The sequence below is a fragment of the Barbus barbus genome (assembly GCF_936440315.1).
Source record: "Barbus barbus genome assembly, chromosome: 47".
In the NCBI taxonomy this organism is placed as follows: Eukaryota; Metazoa; Chordata; class Actinopteri; order Cypriniformes; family Cyprinidae; genus Barbus; species Barbus barbus.
This window is the reverse complement of record NC_136725.1, coordinates 24410876-24433202: the sequence shown is the minus strand read 5'-3', so window position 1 is coordinate 24433202 and position 22327 is coordinate 24410876. Positions and strand designations below refer to the sequence as shown.

The 22327-nt window shown below is 33.2% G+C and overlaps 1 pseudogene across 1 annotated transcript in view; it reads left to right on the top strand.

Annotated features, from left to right (window-relative positions):
- Positions 1-22327, top strand: part of LOC306866270 (WD repeat-containing protein 70-like) — a 57028-nt pseudogene that overhangs the window by 8224 nt on the left and 26477 nt on the right. Inside the window, exons 5-6 of the transcript in view lie at positions 1194-1270; positions 12452-12700. The product of the transcript in view is annotated as a WD repeat-containing protein 70-like (transcript). The remainder of the gene's footprint in view (positions 1-1193; positions 1271-12451; positions 12701-22327) is intronic.

Below are 22327 nucleotides of genomic sequence, written 5' to 3'. Positions count from 1 at the left end.
TTAGGATTCATTTTCACAGCTTTTATGATTTGTCTGTCATCAACTACTGTTGTTTTCTCAGTCGATCAGGTCGTTGTTGGTTGCTGGTGTCTCTGGTGGTTTCCAAACTCTTGATTTCTCCATGCCCTTTGTTTTTGCTAGAGCTCTAACTGACTTCCTCTTTTCTTTTAGCATCCAAATTACTTGCTTTTCTCTCAAAGTCAGCTCCCTCGTCTTCATCCTGGTTTGTGTATCATCATCGAATGCAAGATTCAGAATACAGAAGTAATGGATATAACTGATACGACACATTCCCTGCTTTTAATATCTGAAGAATTAATGCAACAGGACACAGCTGATCACTTAGAAAGACCTGTGAGGCAACTGCTCCAATACTTATGCTCACATCAGATAGAGGGATGAACTCTAAAAGTGCTGAACTTCTTAGCTGCTAAAACATGTATGTGTTGAAACGGCTAATAATAAAATGTGACATTCTGTAGTTTTGCCTCATATTCATCTTTTAATCATATTTGTAAATGTCTTGACTCCACAGCCAACAGAACAATTTTGTCTTTACTGCTCCAATACTTATGGAGGACACTGTGTGTATTAATATGATTCAAATTATTAATTGTAATTGTACAAATGTTATTTTTATTTATTTATTAACATGATTCAAATAATTCAAATTATTGATTATTTTTCTAGTATTTATTTATTTATTTGACTTCCAGATTGTTCCTAATGTATTAATATAATTCAAATTATTAATATAATTAAATTATTATTCAGTTATTATTTTTATTTATGTATTAATGTGATTCAATTATTTATTGGAATAATATTAAACTTTTATATTTATTTTATTAATATGATCCAAATTATTTATTGGATTTTATTTCAGATTTTATTTATTAATATGAACCAAACTTTTGGAATTGTATCCAGATGTATTAATATGATTCAAATGATGTATTGCCATTATATTTATATTTAATTTATATGATTCAAATTATCTATTGAAATTTCATTCAGATTTAAATTTTATTTATAAGTATTATTTAAATGATTTATTGGTATTTTACTTGGTATGTATGCGTTTATTTATGATTCAAACTATTTGTTTATTTATGTTAATTGTATTCCTATTTTTTTCATAAGTATGATTCAAATTGAATGTTGTTTAATTTGTGCTTTGCATGCTGTTGTAGGGTCACACAGCGATGCTGAACGATGGCTGCTGGCATCCCAAAATGAAAGAGGAGTTTCTGACCTGCTCCAATGACGGGTGAGTCGTCCAATGCGAATCCTTTCGTCTTATTAAGCTTGATTTCCACAGTCGTTAGAGCGCTGGCATTTAGCATTTAGTCTCGTTCTGTCGTGGCTCAGCACACGTTTGAGGTTAAAGTCGAGTGTTGAGCTTTGTTTCTGCAGGCATTTTGTGTTTGCATATTTGAGTATGTTCATGGCCTTTCTGAAAACCATTTGTTCTTGAGTTTTCCCAGGGGATTGTGGGTATTTCACTGGGCTTGTTGTGAGTGATTCAGTTTGATGTTAGTCACTGAAACTTTCCAAACCACATGAAGCCAAATGCATGATTGTCTTAATCAAATTTAACGTTTGTATAAGCTCTGAAATATATTCCTCAAACACAATCCATTCTTATAACTCATAACTTAAACAAAAGTGATATGTTTTTTGATCAGATTTTATTATTTTTATTTAAATATAATAACATGCAAGTCATGATGAAAGTGAGTCAGATGTAGTGATTCAGTGAGTCGTTTCTCAGACATTGTTTTGGCCTTTTCAAGAATCGCTCCATAAGTGTAATTTATTCATAAAAATCCATCTCTTTTTGTCTTCTTGACCAATTTAAGAATCTGTTCATAGGAGTCATTTATGCTTCTTTTAATGTTTTTATTTCATTTTAATATTGTTTCTGACATTCATCCAGTCACTAAGCGAGTCTGATTCAGAGAGTCATTTGTAAGTTCAGAAATAACTCAACATTTAGAAACAAACATTTAGAGACAGATTACAAAACATGTAAGCATTTAATTAATCAAATTTCACTGTAAACCTAATAAGCTAATGCTGAAGAGCTTTTTAAACAGATGAGTCCCCTCCAACATGTCTAAATATGAACTAGATCGACGTTTATCAGAGGGCATTTCCCACTACAGTTTTAAATGCTTCCTGTGAGCTAAACAAAGAATGTGTGAACATTCAATATAGTCAATATATCTAAAATATTCACAACAAACACCCTTTGAACATGAAACCAAGAAATGAGACCTACACTTTCCCTGCCTCTCCCCACAGCCTCTCAAATGTTTGTATGTCGTCTCTTTTAGGGCTAAGAATCTATTCATAAAAATCTGCTGTTTTGATCAAATTCCCAATTTTTTCAGTGGAAACACTTTTCCACTTTGAAACAGTCCATTTTAAATGAGCCTTGGCCCACAGGACACGATGGCTCTTCTGGACCATGTTCACATATGGCTTCCTTTTTGCATGATAGAGCTTTAGTTGGCATCTGCAGATGGCATGGCGGATTGTGTTTACTGACAGTGGTTTCTGGAAGTATTCCTGGGCCCATTTAGTAATGTCAATGACCGAATCATGCCGATGAGTGATGCAGTGTGTCTGAGGACCCGAAGACCACGGGCATCCAACAAAGGTCTTCGGCCTTGTCCCTTACACACAGAGATTTCTCCAGTTTCTCTGAATCTTTTGATGATGTTATGCACTGTAGATGATGAGATTTGCAAAGCCTTTGCAATTTGATATTGAGGAATGTTGTTTTTAAAGTATTCCACAATCTTTTTACGCACTCTTTCACAGATTGGAGAGCCTCTGCCCATCTTTACTTCTGAGAGACTCTCTAAGACATCCATTTTATAGCTAATCATGTTACAGACCTGATGTCAATTAACTTCATTAGTTGCTAGATGTTCTCCCAGCTGAATCTTTTCAAACTTTCTTGCTTTTTCAGCCCTTTGTTGCCCCCGTGCCAACTTTTTTGAGACCTGTAGCAGGCATCAAATTTGAAATGAGCTCATTTAGTGAATAAAAGTGCAACATTTCTCAGTTTAAACATTTGTTATGTTCTCTATGTTCTATTGTGAATAAAATATTGGCTCATATGATTTGAAAGTCTTTTAGTTTTCATTTTATTCAAATTTAAAAAACGTCCCAACATTTCCGGAATTCGGGTTGTATTAATAAGCAGTAATTAGGAGTATTTTGAGGCAAAAATCATAGTTAATAGTGAGAATTGGACCATAATCTAAATTTATGTAGTTACTTGAAAGAATTAAAAGAACTGTTTCATGTCTATCCTTGTATCATTAACTTGATATAGGATTTAGAAAAAGTAATAAGTAATTAAATAAATGGGAAGTTGTGGCCTAATGGTTAGAGAGTCGGACTCGTAATCCAAAGGTTGTGGGTTCGAGTCTCGGGCCGGCAGGGATTGTAGGTGGGGGGAGTGAATGTCCAGCGCTCTCTCCACCCTCAATACCACGACTGAGGTGCCCTTGAGCAAGACACCGAACCCCCAACTGCTCCCCGGGCGCCGCAGCATAAATGCCCACTGCTCCGGGTGTGTGTTCACGGTGTGTGTGTGTGTTCACTGCTGTGTGTGTGTGTTCACTGCTGTGTGTGTGTGTGTGTGTGTGTTCACTGCTGTGTGTGTGCGTTCACTGCTGTGTGTGTGTGTGCGTTCACTGCTGTGTGTGTGTGTGTGTTCACTGCTGTGTGTGTGCGTTCACTGCTGTGTGTGTGTGTGTGTGTGTGTGTGTTCACTGCTGTGTGTGTGTGTTCACGGCTGTGTGTGTGTGTGTGTTCACTGCTGTGTGTGTGTGTATGTGTGTGTGTGTGTGTTCACTGCTGTGTGTGTGTGTGTATGTGTGTGTGTGTGTGTTCACTGCTGTGTGTGTGCACGGTGGATGGATTAAATGCAGAGCAGGAATTCCGAGTATGGGTCACCACACTTGGCTGAATGTCACTTCACTAAATTTTGGAGAGAGTAATTTGTACCGTACACTGTTGAAGATGTAATTAGTAACTAGTAATTAATGACTTTTTTAGAGTAACTTACCCAACACTGGTCATGCTGTATGTTTTTTCTCTCTTGCAATAATGCGCCGCAGCAATAAATGCCGATACGTTCAGTGTTTTGCAGCGTTCCTGTTGAGATGTGTCAGTGTTCACAGCCTCCAAACTACAGGCCTGTGAAATGTTATATGCATGTAAACCTGCGTCAAATCATGCCCTCGTTGTGTTCCCTATACAAGCGCGCTGGTTTTGCTGTGCATCTGAACCGTGGCGTTACAGATGTAGCTGTGGTAATATAGATTCTGGAAGTCGTCGCGTGGCACGTAGCGGCGCATGTCGACGCGTTCAGAGGAGCTCGAGGAACAGCTGCAGATGTGAGCCGTCCCTGGTGGGACATTATATCAGCGCTCAACAGGGGCCACATGTGTCCTGTGACGGGCCTGTGCGGGGTTAACAGGGGCCACGCAGGGGCCGAGATGGACTCTTTGGTGCGATTACTGTCCTGCTCGCTGTAGATTACTCTGACAGACTGACACCATCGGTTCCCAAGGGTTCATGGGATGGATGAGCCTTGAGTTTGACCTGACTGAAAATAGCTGTTTTGGGTGTTTTATCACATCTAGAAGCTGAGAAGTCTTTGGATGTGGTTTTGTTTGGAAAGACATAGAAAGCTTGTTTGTGTTGCTCTAGTCTGCAATAAAATAAAAAGAGCACATATTGTGCTGTCAAAGGGGATGATGGGAAATGTAGTTTTGTTGGAAACATAAACCGGCTAAATGAATAGTGTTTTCTGTCGAACATTATCTCAGCAGTGCTGGACAAGATAAAACTAAAATCTAAACTACTGTGAGATTTTTTAAATGTTTTTGAAAGAGTCTCTTTTGCTCAGCAAAGCTGCATTTATTTGATCAAGAATACAGTAAAAATGGTTAAATATTATTATAATTTCAAACAGCTGTTTCTATGTGAATATGTGTTAAAATGTAATGTATTTCTGTGATCTGCAGCTGTATTTTCAGCATCATTACTGCAGTCTTCAGTGTCACATGATCTTCAGAAATCATAATAATATACTGATTTACTGATCAACAAACATTTCTGATTATTATCAATGTTGAACACAGTTGTGCTGCACAATATTTTTGTAAATTTACATTACTTTTAACTTCATTTTAATTTAAAAAATTGTTAGTTTTTTTTTAATTCACAGATCTTTTGTGACATTATAAATAAATATCTTTGCTGTGACTTTAGATGCATTTAATATATCCTTAATGAATAAAAGTATTAACAGTAGTGTATTAAAATGTTATATACATCACAATTTAAGTATTTGTTTTTGTTAAATCCTAATTTTAAATGTTTCTAAAATAGGTTTAGTTTTCTTTATGCAAAATATACCGAGGAAAGTCTTCTGCAGTTCTCTGAGCGTTTCTCCAGAGTCGGTGAACTCCGCTCTCGTTCGCGGCTGTCAGGTGATGATTTGCGGTGACCTCTGCGTGACCCTCACTGCATTGTTCTGTAACGCGGTAAAATCCCGGCGCGGTCCGAATGCCGCGGATTCCCATCATGCCTTGCTGCAGTGAGAGCAGGTTTCTGGCTCCACACTAAAAGCTCTGGAGATCTGCCACCTGCTACAGCTACTTCTCACAAAACTCTCCACCGCTTCAGTGCTATAATATTTGTGTTTCTCCTGCAGAATAAACACTGCGGAGCCGTAATAGCGGGACGGATCAGTTTTAATACACGTGTATGAATTTGTGTGTGACATTTATGTGTCCCTGCAGCACAAAAGCAGTCATGAGTTGCACAGGTATAAATGTAGCAATAGCCAACAAAGAAATTGACCCTTATGACTGGTTTTGTGGTCCAGGGTCACATTTTTGTTTTAAAAGGTGATGCTGAAATGAGGCTGATGTCTGGAAACGACCCAGAGACCGTGATGACAGACGTTCAGGAGGACTGTATTTCTAAATGTTTTGAACATGTTTGAGATCTTGATTGTTCAGAGTGTATTTTTAGACATGCACTCATTGGTTTCGGCTGTAGTGCTGAAGACGGATTAGGAGATATCCCATATGCTCGGGATCTTTGCTAAATTGCTGATCTTATCAGTGTTAATTAACCTCCGGGGCTTTGGCCAAACGTCTCTGATATGTAAGAAGTATTAGGATTGTAAAACACATCTCTTCTCCGATCAGATAACTTCTGCTCACCAGTGATCATCATCTTTGCTCATTATTTCATTATTATTTTTATTTTATTAACTATTTTTTTTAATCTGACAGTAATTTGCCTAAAATTTATTATAGATGGTAGTGAACGTATTAAAATGTTGCTGAATTTAGTAATTGATCCTCTTTCAAACAACACTGGCAAAAATATTAAAGTAAAATGTATTTATTTTATTTATTTATAATTTATTTAACTTTTATAAAATATATAATAATATATTATGTAGCTGTAGCTGCACTGCTAAATATATATATTTTTAAATGTATCTGTTCATTTTTTAAGCTTTTATTTATAATTAATTTAATTTAACTAAAAAAATTAACTTTTACAATTAATGTTATCTTTAATATTATAAATTATATTTTAACATATTAAAAAACAAGACATAAGAAAACATTTTAATACTGAAGCTCCACTGCTAAACATGTAAAAGTAAAATTTTTATTTTTTTTATTTTATCATATTTATTTATAGTTTATTGAACTTTTATAAAATATAAATAAAATAGGTTATATATATATATATATATATATATATATATATATATATATATATATATATATATATAAGGTGATATTATATATCATATGATATAGTAGTAATTTACCACTGCTAAAAGTACTATGTACTTGGTAAATAAGTAAAATATATTTTTATCGGTTTAATTTTCAATTTGATATAATTTATAAATGTTATTATAATTTATATATATATATCTATATATATATATATCGATCTATCGATCTATCGATCTATCTATCTATCGATCGATCGATAGATAGGTGTGTATGTGGTTTTGAATACTTTATTTATAGGCATTTCTATTAAGAGGAAAAAATTTATAATAATAATTGCAACAAAAAGAAACACAGTGTGTGTTTTAAATACCATAACCATCACCAATAAATGTGACCCATTTTCTTTTGTAAAGATATGTTTATTGGGAATATACATAAAATTATGTAGTATGCAAAAGCGCTAATAATATCAGAACATTCCTTTTTTAACACTTAGCAAAAAAGGTAAAAAACCAAACAAAAACAAAAAACAACAAAGAGAAAAACAATGAACCCCCCCCCCCCAACCAAACATGGTATAAGTGTCTCAAATGTTCGTCAAAACATCCACGTCATATCAATGTTAAATAAAGGTAGAATTACAATAATTAATGATAATAATAAATAAACACAATAATGCCCAGAAACGAAGCAAGAAAATAAGAGAAAGGAAAAATACACATAACAATTAATACAAACTGGTCAATCATTAAAGCCTAACAAAGGTAGTGCATCAAGAAAAGGGGCCCAAATAGTCAAAGTCTGTGGGTTTTTGCCAGAATACAGTATTTTAGATTACAGTATAGAATACAGTATTTTCTCAGGGGTACTACAAGATACAAGCCAGTGTTTTCACTCTGGGGGGTCCTCAGATTTCCAGTTCTTAAGTATGCATTGGTATATACAAGCAAAATAAAATAGCTTTTATAATAGGTCATGTGAACTGATATCCACATTTTAGGATCAGGATTAATATGATTCTTTGATATTTCAGAAATGAATGTCTCTAAGGCTGGACAAGAGCATGGAAGAGTCCCAGTAGATATTTAACATCTTTGACACATGGTAAAGTCTGATGTGAAATGTGTTGGTGTGTGTTCTTGCCCGAGCTGAACTGGATCTGTGTGGCCCGTGTCGGGCGTGGGATGGATTGGCGTCAGGGTCACATCTGAATGGGTTGCTCCTCACAGAGCAAGTGTTGCGTGTCGTTCAGAGCACTCTCCACTGAAGCACAACGCACTGACGGTTAAGACCGTTCACAAACAATTGCTCCGAGCCTTTAAAAGCCCATTAATGGAAGAAGAGCTGCCACTAACGATTATTTTGGTAATCGAGTAATCTGGCGATTATTCTGGCATAGTCCTGTCAAACAATTAATCTATTTGTTAAAACGATTAAGTATTTGTTTACATAATATATGTATGTGTATATTTATTATGTATATATAAATACAAACACATACATGTATTGTTACGGAGATGGTGTTGTGGGAAATAGCGCACGACGAGGAGTAGGAAAAAGGAGTATCTTTATTCGGCTTCAACAACCTTTCCATTGATAAACTTAAGATCAGACAAAGACATAAGGAGAACTGAGGACTTATAAAGGGATCAACCAAACGAGGAAACAAGATAATTAATTAAACACAGGTGATGATAATGAATGAATTAACAAGGAACTGATGAGGAAAACCGGAACAAAACCAAATAAGGGCAAACAGGAAACTAGGCAGAAACCAAACCGTGACGTATATATTTCAGAAATATGTTATGTTTATATATTAAATATATTTACTTATAATATAAATTATATGAATATAATTATAGACATGTAAATATTTTCAAAATATATACTGCAAGTGTGTGTATTTATATATACATAATAAATATACACAGAACACAAACATATTATGCAAACAAAAACGTTTATTTTGGATGCGATTAATCACGATTAATCATTTGATAGCACTATTCTGGCGATTAATTAAGTAATCGGATAATTATATATATTTTTTGTCATCTCTAGGTGCTGATCCACCATCTGATCTGGATACAGTCTGGATCTGGTGGCTACGGTGACCTCGGAATAAGAAAGAAACAGACTAATATTACCGTAGATGCCATTCTTCTAACAATGTAACAAGTACATCAGGTGTTATGGGAAGTGTTCCCGGTTCCGGTTGGCTTAATTAATGCAGCCTAACAATCCTTTAACAGATTTGAATTATAGAAATGTGATAGTGTATTATGTGTAAACCAGGTTAAAGAGATGGGTCTTTAATCTAGATTTAAACTGACCGAGTGTGTCTGCTTCCTGAACAGTGTTAGGTAGATTGTTCCAGAGTTTGGGAGCTAAATAGGAAAACGATCTCCCGCCCGCAGTTGATTTTGATATTCTAGGTATTATCAAATGGCCAGAGTTTTGAGATCGCAGCGGATGTGAAGGACTGTAATGTGATAAGAGCTCACTCAAATACTGAGGTGCCAAACCATTCAGGGCTTTATAGGTAATTAGCAAGATCTTAAAATGTATACAATGTTTAATAGGGAGCCAGTGCAGTGTTGACAGAAGCAGGCTAATATGGTCATAATTCCTGGTTCTAGTAAGAACTCTAGCTGCTGCATTTTGAACCAGCTGGAGTTTGTTTATTAAACGTGCAGAGCAACCACCCAATAAAGCATTACAATAATCTAACCTCGAGGTCATGAATGCATGAATTAATGTTTCTGCATTTGACATTGAGAGCATAGGTCGTAATTTAAAACACCTCTGTTTTTTCAGAATTTAGCTGTAAGAAATTGCTAGTCATCCTGTTTTTGAGATCAACTATAAATTTTGTTAGTTTTGCAAATTGGTAAGTTTCATCGTGTCCCGAAGAAATATAGAGCTGAGTATCATCAGCATAACAGTGAAAGCTAACACCATGTTTCCTGATAATATCTCCCAAGGGTAACATGTAAATCGTGAAAAGTAACGGTCCTATTACTGAGCCTTGAGGTACTCCGTACTGCACTTGTGATTGGTATGATACCTCTTCATGCACTGCCACGAACTGATGGCGGTCAGATAAGTAAGATTTAAACCATGCCAGTGCACTTCATCTAATGACAATATAATTATCTAGTCTATTTAAAAGAATGTTGTGGTCGATAGTGTCACAGCTTCACAGTTCAAGCACAGCTAAACAATCACAGCTTGTTCTGTGTTCATCTGAAGTCATGTGATGGAGCTGGAGACTCAGGCAGTGCATGACTGCGTTTGGAGGATCTTTGGTGGTATTATTTGGCCGTGTGCCGCTCACAGCTGTAATGTGTTCAGCAGATGAAGGGAAGAAAATGGGAATTTCATGGATCTTCAGATCTGCCTGTCATGCAGATGTCCCGTCCTCTCTCGTTTCTGACTCACTGAATAGACGTTGTGAGCTCTGAATGATCTGATTCATCACTGGGTCACACAGAGACTTAAATCACTCAAACATGATTCAGAACAAATCATTCTGGCTCTGAAATCTGATCGGATGAGGCGCTTTTGAAGTCAAACTTCTGCTGAATTCTGTATTAATGCATTGATTATTGATTCATATATTTATTTACCAGTGTTTCACTGTTTAAAACTGACAGTGGCTGATATAAGGATGTGAACAATGTCCTTATTTGTGAAAAATGTCATTCATTCATTCATTCAGTTATTTAAATAAATAAATATAAAAATATAAAATAAATATTATCAAATAATATTTAAAATAATTATTCATTTAATTATCAAATAATTAAATGGATAAAGAACAGTTATCAAATAAATAAATAAATGAGCATCTGAAAAATAAATGAACAATAATTATCCAATAAATAATAATAATCTAATAAATAAATATAGTTTTTATTTATTGTGACTTTTAATATTTTTTAAATAATAATCAAATAAATAGCAAATAAATAAATAGTGATTGAATACATATTATCTAATAAATTATAATGATCAAATAATAAATAAATAATTATCAAATTAAATAAAGAGGAAATATGAAATAAATATCTGAAAAATCAATTATTAATAATTATCTGATAAATAATAATGATTTAATAATTAAATATTTATTTTATTGTCTGAAGAAATATCATTTTGTTTATTGTGATTTTTAAATATTTTTTTAAATAATGATAAAGGATCATTAAATAATAATTATTCTTAAATGAATAAATATTAAATTAAATGATTATATTAAATTATAAATCAATATCATTATCTGATAAATAAATAAATAATAATCTGATACAATTAAAAAATAATTATCTGATAATGATTATTTATATATATATATATATATATATATATATATATATATATATATATATATATATATATATATAAACATGATTGATAAATATACAGTTTTTTTTCTTTAATGTCTATTTTTTCAGAATGTCAAAAACACTCACTCTTGAGGTCTGCTCATCCGATTAATGAACGATTATCCCATGAATTATTCTCTTGGACTCTCATTTCTCTCAGCTGCTCTTAAACTGCATTTTCTCCACTTTTCTTCACTTTTAATTATTATTTGCCTCATTTACTGTGGGAATGTTTCTACAGCAAAGAAATGCAGCACACCAGACACCTTTACTGTGAAAATGATGGCAAGCATCTTGAATTATGTGTTAATGTTTTTCAAATTTGGAAACTGATGGGATTTTTTGGCACCTTTTTCAGTCTGTAAAGTAAAGTGTGTTAGTTTGGGAAGTTTAACTTGACATCTGTACTAGCGTGTCAGCTGTTTATCTATCTGTCTTTGCACTATTTTTAATTTAATATTTTATCTTATTTACAATACATAATTTGTATTTTATTTTACTTATTTATTATGTATTATATATTAAATTTTTATTTACAATATTTACATTTTATTTTTATTATATACAATAAGAGTAAAATAAAGAAAGAGTTTTTAAAATGTTTTTATTGTAATGTTTTAATTTAATTTAATTATTTTATTTTACCCTGTAAAGCCTGACATATTAAACAGTAGTCAAATTTTTTGATGTTGTTTACACATGTGTTTTTTGTTTGTAAAGTTGAGCTTGTTGACATCTATACTAGCGTGTCACATATTATTACATTATTGTATTTTATTTCAAATAAAATAATAGTTTTTTGTTCTATGTACAATATTACAATAATTATAAGAATAAAATGAAGAAATAAGAATAAAAAATTGTAAATATTGTAAAATAAATGTAAATTATAATCTGTTTTGTTTTTTAAATTAAACAGTTTATTGAACCTTAGACTATATATATATATATATATATATATATATATATATATATATATATATATATATATATATATATATATAGTTTCCTTTTTTGTTTTTAGTTTGGAAAATTAAACTTGTTGACATCTGCACTAGCGTGTCACAACAGTTTATCTGATGATTAGTACTTTATTTATTTATTTTTTATTTACAATATTTACATTTATTTAAAATAAAATTTTCTGTTTTCTTTAAAAAAAAAATTTTTTTTAAATAAAATGTAAATATGTCAGCTAGAGTTATATATTTGTTTGATTAAAATTTTAGTAATTTGTTGGATCTGTTCTCATGCCGCTCTCAGGACGGTGCGGACGTGGGACCTGAACTCGGAGAAGAAGCACAAGGCTGTGTTCAAGCCTCGATCGCTGCAGGGCAAGAGAGTGACGCCCACCTGCTGCACTTACAGCCGTGACGGCAAACTCATCGCCGCCGGCTGCCAAGACGGGACCATACAGATCTGGGACAGGAACCTGAGCGTAAGTGTTACGCATCATCTTTGTCAACAAGCTTGGCCCTACATTTGGGATCATATCACACCAAATGATTTTGGGTGCAATGTGCAGTTTGTCCTGTAAACTAGGGCTGGGTAAAAAATATAGATATCTCGATATTAATCGATCCTCATTTTTACGGAACGATATTGATTCTTAAATCCCAAGAATCCATTAGTCTAGCCTGTTTTCAGGTAATGGACGGAACGTTGTTGCGCACTTCTCATCCAATAAATGGCAGTAAGCATTGTGCTTTGGTACTTTTAATATGAAACAAAGTCTCAGGTTTCAGTTCTGTCTGTATTGCAGTATTCAAACATTAAATGCTGTTTTGGTGCTGTTTAATCTGGAGTGACAGATCGCTGTAGCGCCTCAGTGAACTGATCATCTCCTCCGCTTTAATACTAGTTATAGCACAAAATAAACATGACTAAACATCCGAAGCTAAGTTAAAAGAAAGAGTTCAACTTTACAATCCGTATCGTGTCTCATGTAATCGCTTAATCAGAGTTTCAGCCGCGCAAAGACGTCTATATAACAGCTTGTAAACAATATCACGGAATGGCATATTTACCTCAGAAAAGCATATTCATTGACCATAAACTCGTTAGGCAGATAGAAAAATAAACTGTAGAGAGGGGCATTTGGCTAAATATATGCACCATATAACATATTCATTATAAATTTAACTGTTTTAATGTTTAATTCATGTTGGAATAAATCCATCAAGTTTTTATGACAGCCACCATTGTTTATATTTAAAAAAAAAAACAATTAAGTAGAAATATTATGTAATTGTAACTTTTTTATTTTAAAAACTTCATTAAGTGTAATTTTAACAAATCAGTCAATTTTAACCTTCAATATTATAGTATATTTTACAGCATTAGTTGAAAGAGTTTCTTTCCTTGAGAAAACTTGGCATGTACTGCACCTGATCTATATCCAAAATAATCAATATTGAATCGAATCGTGACATTTGTGTCAAAACCCAGCCCTAGCGTAAACTATAAAAAGGAAAACATCATCAGCTGCTAAACTCAAATCTGCGTTCGCTGGCTGACACAGAGCCAGAGACATGCATGTTTTTACAGAGCTGCTTATTATAACCAATAACACACGATTCTGTTGAGCTTATGAATGCATTACATTTAGTCATTTAGCAGATGCTTTTATCCGAAGCGACTTACAAATGAGGAGAATAGAAGCAGTCAAACTCTATAAAAGAGGAAGTGCTATAACAAGTCTCAGTTAGCTTTACACACTACACTAGCAAGGTTTTTTTTTTTTTTTAAATACACACACACACACACATGTACTATAATTATAATGATATACTGTGTTTATATAAATCAACACGATGTCAATAAATTAACACAATATCGACGATTCATGCTTTGAATTTCACGATTATCGTCAATACCGGTATATTGCGACACCACTATCCTGGATGAGACACAGGAAGTGACACGGCCAATAAAGCTCTGCTGTTCAGCGTCACGCCAGTCTGACCATCCCGGACGCGAGGGGTCAGAGGTCATCGGAGCGCTGACACTGGCGGTGTTTTACTGCCTTTACTGTGGCTCTGCTCAGCGTGGGAGTCTCCAGCCTGACGGGATGAATAGGGCAGGAGGGATGCTGATTTGCTGCTGTTTGTTTGGTCAGGACGTCCCGCCGGTGTGTGGTCTGACAGACGGCTGTGAATCAGGGCTTTCAGGTTAATAAAGATGCTTGTGCTCGTTCTGCTGAAGTATGGGAAACCAACCCAAAGCCTGACATATGAAGTAATAATCTAAATTCTGCTGCTTTTTATTTTTATGGAATATATATACGACATTAATTAGTAATGTATAACTATACCTAATATTATATAGTTATATAACTAAGTATTGTTAAATTTAATATAAATTAGTAATATAAATTATTATAATACTAATTTTTATTACATATGTAATATTATGTAATATAAATTCTTATTTGTAATATAAATTAATTCACACACACACACACACACACACACAGACAGACACATACACACACACACACACACACACACACACACACAGACACACACACACACACACACACACACAGACAGACACACACACACACACACACACACACACACACACACACACACACATATAAACAATATAAAATAAAAATGATATATTTATTTAATTAGAAAATGTATGATATTATATTATTAACAATTTTATTTTTATAATATAAATAATTCAATATATAATGCATGTAATGTGTATGTATGTATGTGTGTATATATACACACACACACACACACACATATATATATATATGTATATACATTATATGCATTATTTAGGTTTATAAACACTCTTAATTTTACATTATTTAACCCCTATAAAGCTTGACATATGAAATAATAGTCAGAAAACTCTTTTTTTTGTAATGGAACATTTTATTTAACCATTAGACCAGGGTGGTGATGGATAAGACGCATGCCTTTGGTGTGAGAGACCCGGGTTCGAATCCACTGTGAGACACCAATGTGTCCCTGAGCAAGACACTTAACCCCTAGTTGCTCCAGAGGCGTGCGACCTCTGACATATATAGCAATTGTAAGTCGCTTTGGATAAAAGCGTCAGCTAAATGAATAAATGTAAATGTAGACAAAATCTAAAATAAAAAGTTAGCATACGTGTTGTTTTTGTTATCATATTTGATTTATCAGGCTTTTATGGCTATATACAGTAATGGGCCAGATTTTCAGTTCATCGCACTCTTGTGTAATTATTACAGAAATGAGCCAAATAAAATAAAAAAGTACATAAGGCAGTTTATTGGTTTATGCTTATTACATAAAGCAGTACTTACTAAAGCTGTAAAGCTTTATATGTATTCTAACTGGAGAATAGAACTTAATTGTAAAATGATGCATGTAAATGTGGTCATAGTTGCATTTTTTCTCTTGTTTGCTAAATGCCTTGAGCGCAGCTAAAGTTGAAGCTGAGTTTAAGTTGTGATGAAAGCGTGTGGCTGTGTCTCTTAGCAGGTAAAAGTAGTTGTTTCAGTCCACTTCAGATTGTAGATTTTCGGCTCTGGACCCCTCAGAGGACGGGACTCGTTGATCTGTTTATTATCAGGATCCCAGAGGAAATAAGCAGGTGAGAGAGAGAGATTTTCATAACGCCGTTCACAGCTGTGCTGTACTGTATGGCAGTAATGAAAAGAGCTCTTCCGAAAGCAGTTTGAATAGATTGAGTAGGTGTTGTTCAGTCACTCAGAGTGCTTGCTGGTCTTTTCCCATGACGTGGAGCTTTGATGGATGTTGTTGCCACATTCCCCACAAACTTCATTCCCAACAACCGTGGAGAGTTTACAGCACAGTTCCTCAACGAGTGAGTCAAGCCCCAAACATGAGCCGCAGATCCGTTCTGATGATCAGGACACAACGATCTCAATACCTGAAATACATATAAAATATCAAATACAGCACAAATAAATAAAAGGTCTGTATTGTTTGATCAACTATTGCTTATTATGTATTGTATATGTAATAGACATTTATAATATAAATATTTAATCAAATATTATTATGTAAGATTTGGAGATATGTATATAATAGAAATTTAATATAAATAGTATGAAAACAATTGCATAATTAATATAATATAAACATTTGCATTATCAAATGTTTATATAAACATATTTTTGATTTTACTAGTAATGATAATAACAGTATTAATACATTATAATATTTTAATATCATGTTTATTTACATTATTTTGTATTTTACTAGTAATGATAATAATATTGTATTAATATATTATTATAATATTTTAATTTAAGCATTTAATCTAAAAATAATAATATAATAATTTATAACAGTATAATTGTCATTTAACGTTTGGTATTATATTTCTGCTTATAAATAGTAATATATTATTTTATTTATTTTATATCAAATTGTAGAATGTTAGAAATTCTATGTAAATAATACAAATAATTATTGTCTCTATATAAAATAATAATAATAAAAATATACATATAAATAAGTTTAACAGTTATTGACATTTTTATTTACTGTGATAAACAATAATCATTTATAATGTACAAATATATTATATTTCTACTAATAAATAGTAATATATTATTATTTTAATTTATTTATTTTATTATATATTTCAAATTGTAAAATAGTATTAGTAATTTTACAGAACTAATATAAAAATAATGATTCTCTTTGCAAACAATAAAATATAAATAATGCACACAAATGATGAGTTATTGTGATTTTCTGTGATAAAGCAGGTCAGTGTTGTGTTGGTCAGCATCAGCTGTGAAACTGTTATTGAAAACCGTTTTTATTCCCTGCGCTGGACTTACTTTAATAACTTTTCCTTCTAAACAAAGCTCTAGAAAAACAAGCTCCGGATGCTGTTGAAGTGGCCTGTCGTGAGCCATTAGTGTCGTTACGTTTGAGGGGATGAGGCAGCAGGAATGTGAGTTAACGCAGAGCATATGGCCGTGCCGTAAATACCCATCAGCCCCTGCGCCGGACAGGCTTGAGCGGCTGTGAATGGAGGACGAGACGGTACAGGACCGACCGTGAAGAACAGGCGCAGCGTCTCATCTTTCAGGGGAAACTCACTGATTTGAGATCAGAATAGGTCACCTGTGAGATTTGCTTAGATCCGATGAGAACGTGTTACAGCTTGATATTACAAGCGCAAAGAAAGAACCGTTTCAATACGTTTCGTTTACTCTTTATCCTCTTAAAAATAAAGCTGCTTAAAAGGAAAAAAACTTGCTATTTTTAGACTCTATTTATTTACTAACGGCTTGTTTTCTTAAAACACTAGTTTCTCTATTCGTTTTCTATTCTATTTGTTTTCTTTTTATTTATTATACAATTAACAAAAGCCAAAAATGTCCTCTTAACACTAGCTTGCTCTTCTTTTTCTATTCTGTTTCTTTTTATTTATTATATAATTAAATAAAAGCCTTGCTAGTGTAGTGTGTTAAGTTACCTGAGACTATAGCACTGAGTTTGATTGCTTCTGTCCTCATCTATAAGTCGCTTTGGATAAAAGCATCTGCTAAATGACTAAATGTAATGTACAAACTTCTTCACAGCGATGCCACAGAAGAACCATTTGTGGTTCCACAAGGAACCATTCAGTTAAAGAACCATGTCTTTCTTACCTTTTTATAATCTGAAGAACCACAAAGAAGCTTTTGTGAAACAGAAAGGTTCTTCAGATGTTAAAGATTCTTTATGGAGCCATTTAGACAAAAAGGTTCTTCTGTGGCATCCTGAAGCACCTTTATTTTAAAGAGTGTACTTCAAAAACTAAAAAGGGTCATATTTGATGTATTTGAGGTCAGAGATGTGTGAAGAGAGAGAGAGGGCAAACATTTAGTATTTTAGCTCAGCATTGCCGTCTAATCAGCTAATATTGTCTTAAATAGCCTGCATAGCACTTCATCTTTATAACATGGGATTTCGACCAAATATAGTCAATCTTGATTTTTGTAAAATGTTGCAACAAAATGTTTGTGTGTGAGAGAGAGAGAGAGAGAGAGAGAGAGAAATGACAGTTTTGGACATATAAGATAATAATAAATATTTAAAAAAATACCTTAAAGTAACTACAAATGAGTATGTAAAGCAAATATCTTTAAAAGAAAGTCTGTGTGGAGCCTGCCCCCATCCACACAATCTTCTCACCTGTTTGCATCTCTGGGGTTTTTTGCTGGTTTTTAGTCGACCGACATGTCAATCAACTGACTCAGCCAATCACATGAGTTTGGGGCGGGACTTACTGTCTGACTGACCAATGGCAGGCGCCGGCATACGTGCTTTTCTTGAATGCATTCATATTTTGCTTTATCTTTACTCTGCGTTTTCTGTCTCAGTACTCTGTGTTTTGTGATATCTTGTTTTGTGGCTCTCACCAAACATCTCCAGGCCATATTTCACCTCAAAATCAATAGAAAAAATAATAAATTATATTTTGGATAAAAACAAGCCTATTTTAGGACTTTTTTTGCATTGACATTTGCATCTGCATTTCCAGGACAGTTCAGCACATTTACCCCTGAATTTTCATTACTGTAATACAAACACATCTCATTCATTACTGTAAAAGAAAAACATCTCATTCATTACTGTAATACAAACACATCTCATTCATTACTGTAAAAGAAAAACATCTCATTCATTACTGTAAAAGAAAAACATCTCATTCATTACTGTAAAAGAAAAACATCTCATTCATTACTGTAATACAAAAACATCTCATTCATTACTGTAATACAAACACATCTCATTCATTACTGTAATACAAACACATCTCATTCATTACTGTAATACAAACACATCTCATTCATTACTGTAATACAAAAACATCTCATTCATTACTGTAATACAAACACATCTCATTCATTACTGTAATACAAAAACATCTCATTCATTACTGTAATACAAACACATCTCATTCATTACTGTAATACAAACACATCTCATTCATTACTGTAATACAAACACATCTCATTCATTACTGTAATACAAAAACATCTCATTCATTACTGTAATACAAACACATCTCATTCATTACTGTAATACAAAAACATCTCATTCATTACTGTAATACAAAAACATCTCATTCATTACTGTAATACAAACACATCTCATTCATTACTGTAATACAAAAACATCTCATTCATTACTGTAATACAAACACATCTCATTCATTACTGTAATACAAAAACATCTCATTCATTACTGTAATACAAAAACATCTCATTCATTACTGTAATACAAACACATCTCATTCATTACTGTAATACAAACACATCTCATTCATTACTGTAATACAAAAACATCTCATTCATTACTGTAATACAAAAACATCTCATTCATTACTGTAATACAAACACATCTCATTCATTACTGTAATACAAACACATCTCATTCATTACTGTAAAAGAAAAACATCTCATTCATTACTGTAAAAGAAAAACATCTCATTCATTACTGTAAAAGAAAAACATCTCATTCATTACTGTAAAAGAAACATCTCATTCATTACTGTAATACAAACACATCTCATTCATTACTGTAAAAGAAAAACATCTCATTCATTACTGTAAAAGAAAAACATCTCATTCATTACTGTAAAAGAAACATCTCATTCATTACTGTAATACAAACACATCTCATTCATTACTGTAATACAAACACATCTCATTCATTACTGTAATACAAACACATCTCATTCATTACTGTAATACAAACACATCTCATTCATTACTGTAATACAAACACATCTCATTCATTACTGTAATACAAACACATCTCATTCATTACTGTAAAAGAAATTGGTTTTTGTTTTTACAAAAGATGTTATTTCACTTGTAAAGAATTCACAGGTCAAAATCTATTAATTATCTATGTATTGTTTATTTGTTTATTTTCTTTATAAAAATAAATAAATTTTTATATTTTAATTATATAAATGTATAAACTTTCCTCTGTGCAATATTTAGATTTACTTTGTGCAAACTATAAATGCAAATAATACAGAAGTAATATATGATGAATTTTTTGAGTTGAAATGTGATCTGAACATGTGTTTGTTAGATTCTCCAGTGGAGGAAGTGCAGTAAACACATCCGTATCTGTGATATAACCTGAGCTCTGCCACCTGTTTGATGGATTCCTGGTATTTCTCATGTGCTGAACTATGATACATCACACGCTGAACTTCCGGTCTGTCAGCGCTTGTGCCTCATGACCAATCAGACCAATATCAGCCGCTCTGGGTTTGGTTTTCCTGAAGAGGCTGTTGTTTGAGAAATCATTCACAGACGGTGTGAACCGATCCTCGCTGGATATAATGTCACATGACACATCCATGGTTAGTGTTTATGGAAAAGCATTGAGCTTTCCAATAATCGTCCAAACCTTCTTTATTTTGTCCCTGAGGTCCATCGATGATCGACGGGAATCAGAAAATGATCTAATTACCCAGAAAAAGGCCTATTGAAACGCATGCATATAATGTGTGACGCGATGGGACGTGTGAACAGATGATTCTTCACTGCTCCTCTGTTCCTCCACAGCACAAAAACCTGTGATTTATTACTGCTGCTTCTGTCAGACTAAATATTTAGCCAGCATTCCCCAGCAGCTGACAATAACAGCCCGTTCCTCGAGTGACTTACACTAGCAGTCAGAAGCCTCTTCTGCTCACCAGGCCTGCACTTATTTGATCCAAAACACAGCAAAAGCTGTAATATTGTGAAATAGTTTTACTATTTAAAACAGCTGTTTTCTATGTGAATATCTGTTAAAGTGTAATCTATTTCTGTGATCAGAGCTGTATTTTCAGCATCATTACTCCAGTCTTTTTTGATTTTTTTTGGGAAAGAAATTATAGAATTTAATACTTTTATTTAGCAAGGATGCTTTAAATTGATCAAAAGTGATGATAAAGAAACAAAACGATTTCTATTTCAGATAAATGCTGTTCTTCTGAACTTTCTATTCATCAAAGAAACCTGAAAAAATTCTACTGAGCTGCTTTCAACATAATAACAATAATAATACATGTTTCTTGAACAGTAAATCAGTATATTAGAATGATTTCTGAAGGATCATGTGACACTGAAGACTGCAGTAATGATGTTGCGCATCACAGAAATAAATTACAGTAAACACATAAAACAAATAAAACACATATTCACATAGAAACTGGTTAGAATTGTTCAAAATGCTGCTGTTTTTGCTGTACTTTGGATCCAATAAATGCAGGCTTGGTGAGCAGAAGAGACTTCTTTCAAAAACATCTGAAAAATCTTACTGTTCAAAAACCTTTGTATTGTTACAATCCCTAGCTATTTTAAGGGGTATAGGAAATAACATTAATTGCTGAGGTCCGATCTCGACCCGATACCTGCGTAAGCAATAACAACCAAAGCTCTAAAGGCAATAAACCAGTGTTTAATTACAATTTTTACAGTGGGAAAGCCCTTGTCCCTAAACCATTCAATATAATATTTACATAAAAAAAAACTAAAGAAAGAAGTCAGCGCAAATAATTAGGGGAAAAGAAGAAGGGAACTGGGCGGCAGTCAAATAAAAGAAATAATCAAAACATAATCTTCACCAAAAGAAATCCCAAAAGGACTAGTAGAGTGAAGCCGGGCTGGTTAAAGATGCGTGGAGGAATGCGGGCAGACGTGATCAGCTTCAGCCAGACCTTGATCTCCTGCGTGGAGAGATTGGGACGGACAGACGGATTGATCCTGGACATCTCGGTTTGGTCATTGATTACGGGGTCGTGACCTCTCATCAGTGTTGTTCAAAGCTGTGAGGTGATGTCTTATCATCTGTGGGATGTTCTGACTCCTTACGTCATCTTGTGCTTCAGAACAGATCAGATCCGTCTCTGACAGGTCCACCTGCATCAATGTCAGCTCTTATTGCTGTTTTAATAGCATTTTATATATTGTAACGCATATTTTGATTTATTATTATTATAAAATAAATATATATTATTTATTATATTATATTATATGTCATAAAAAATTAGAATTACAATATAAACATGTATTGCTTTTAAACGATTAATCGCATCCAAAATGAAAGTTTTTGTTTATATAATATATGTGCGTGTGCTGTGTATATTTATTATGTA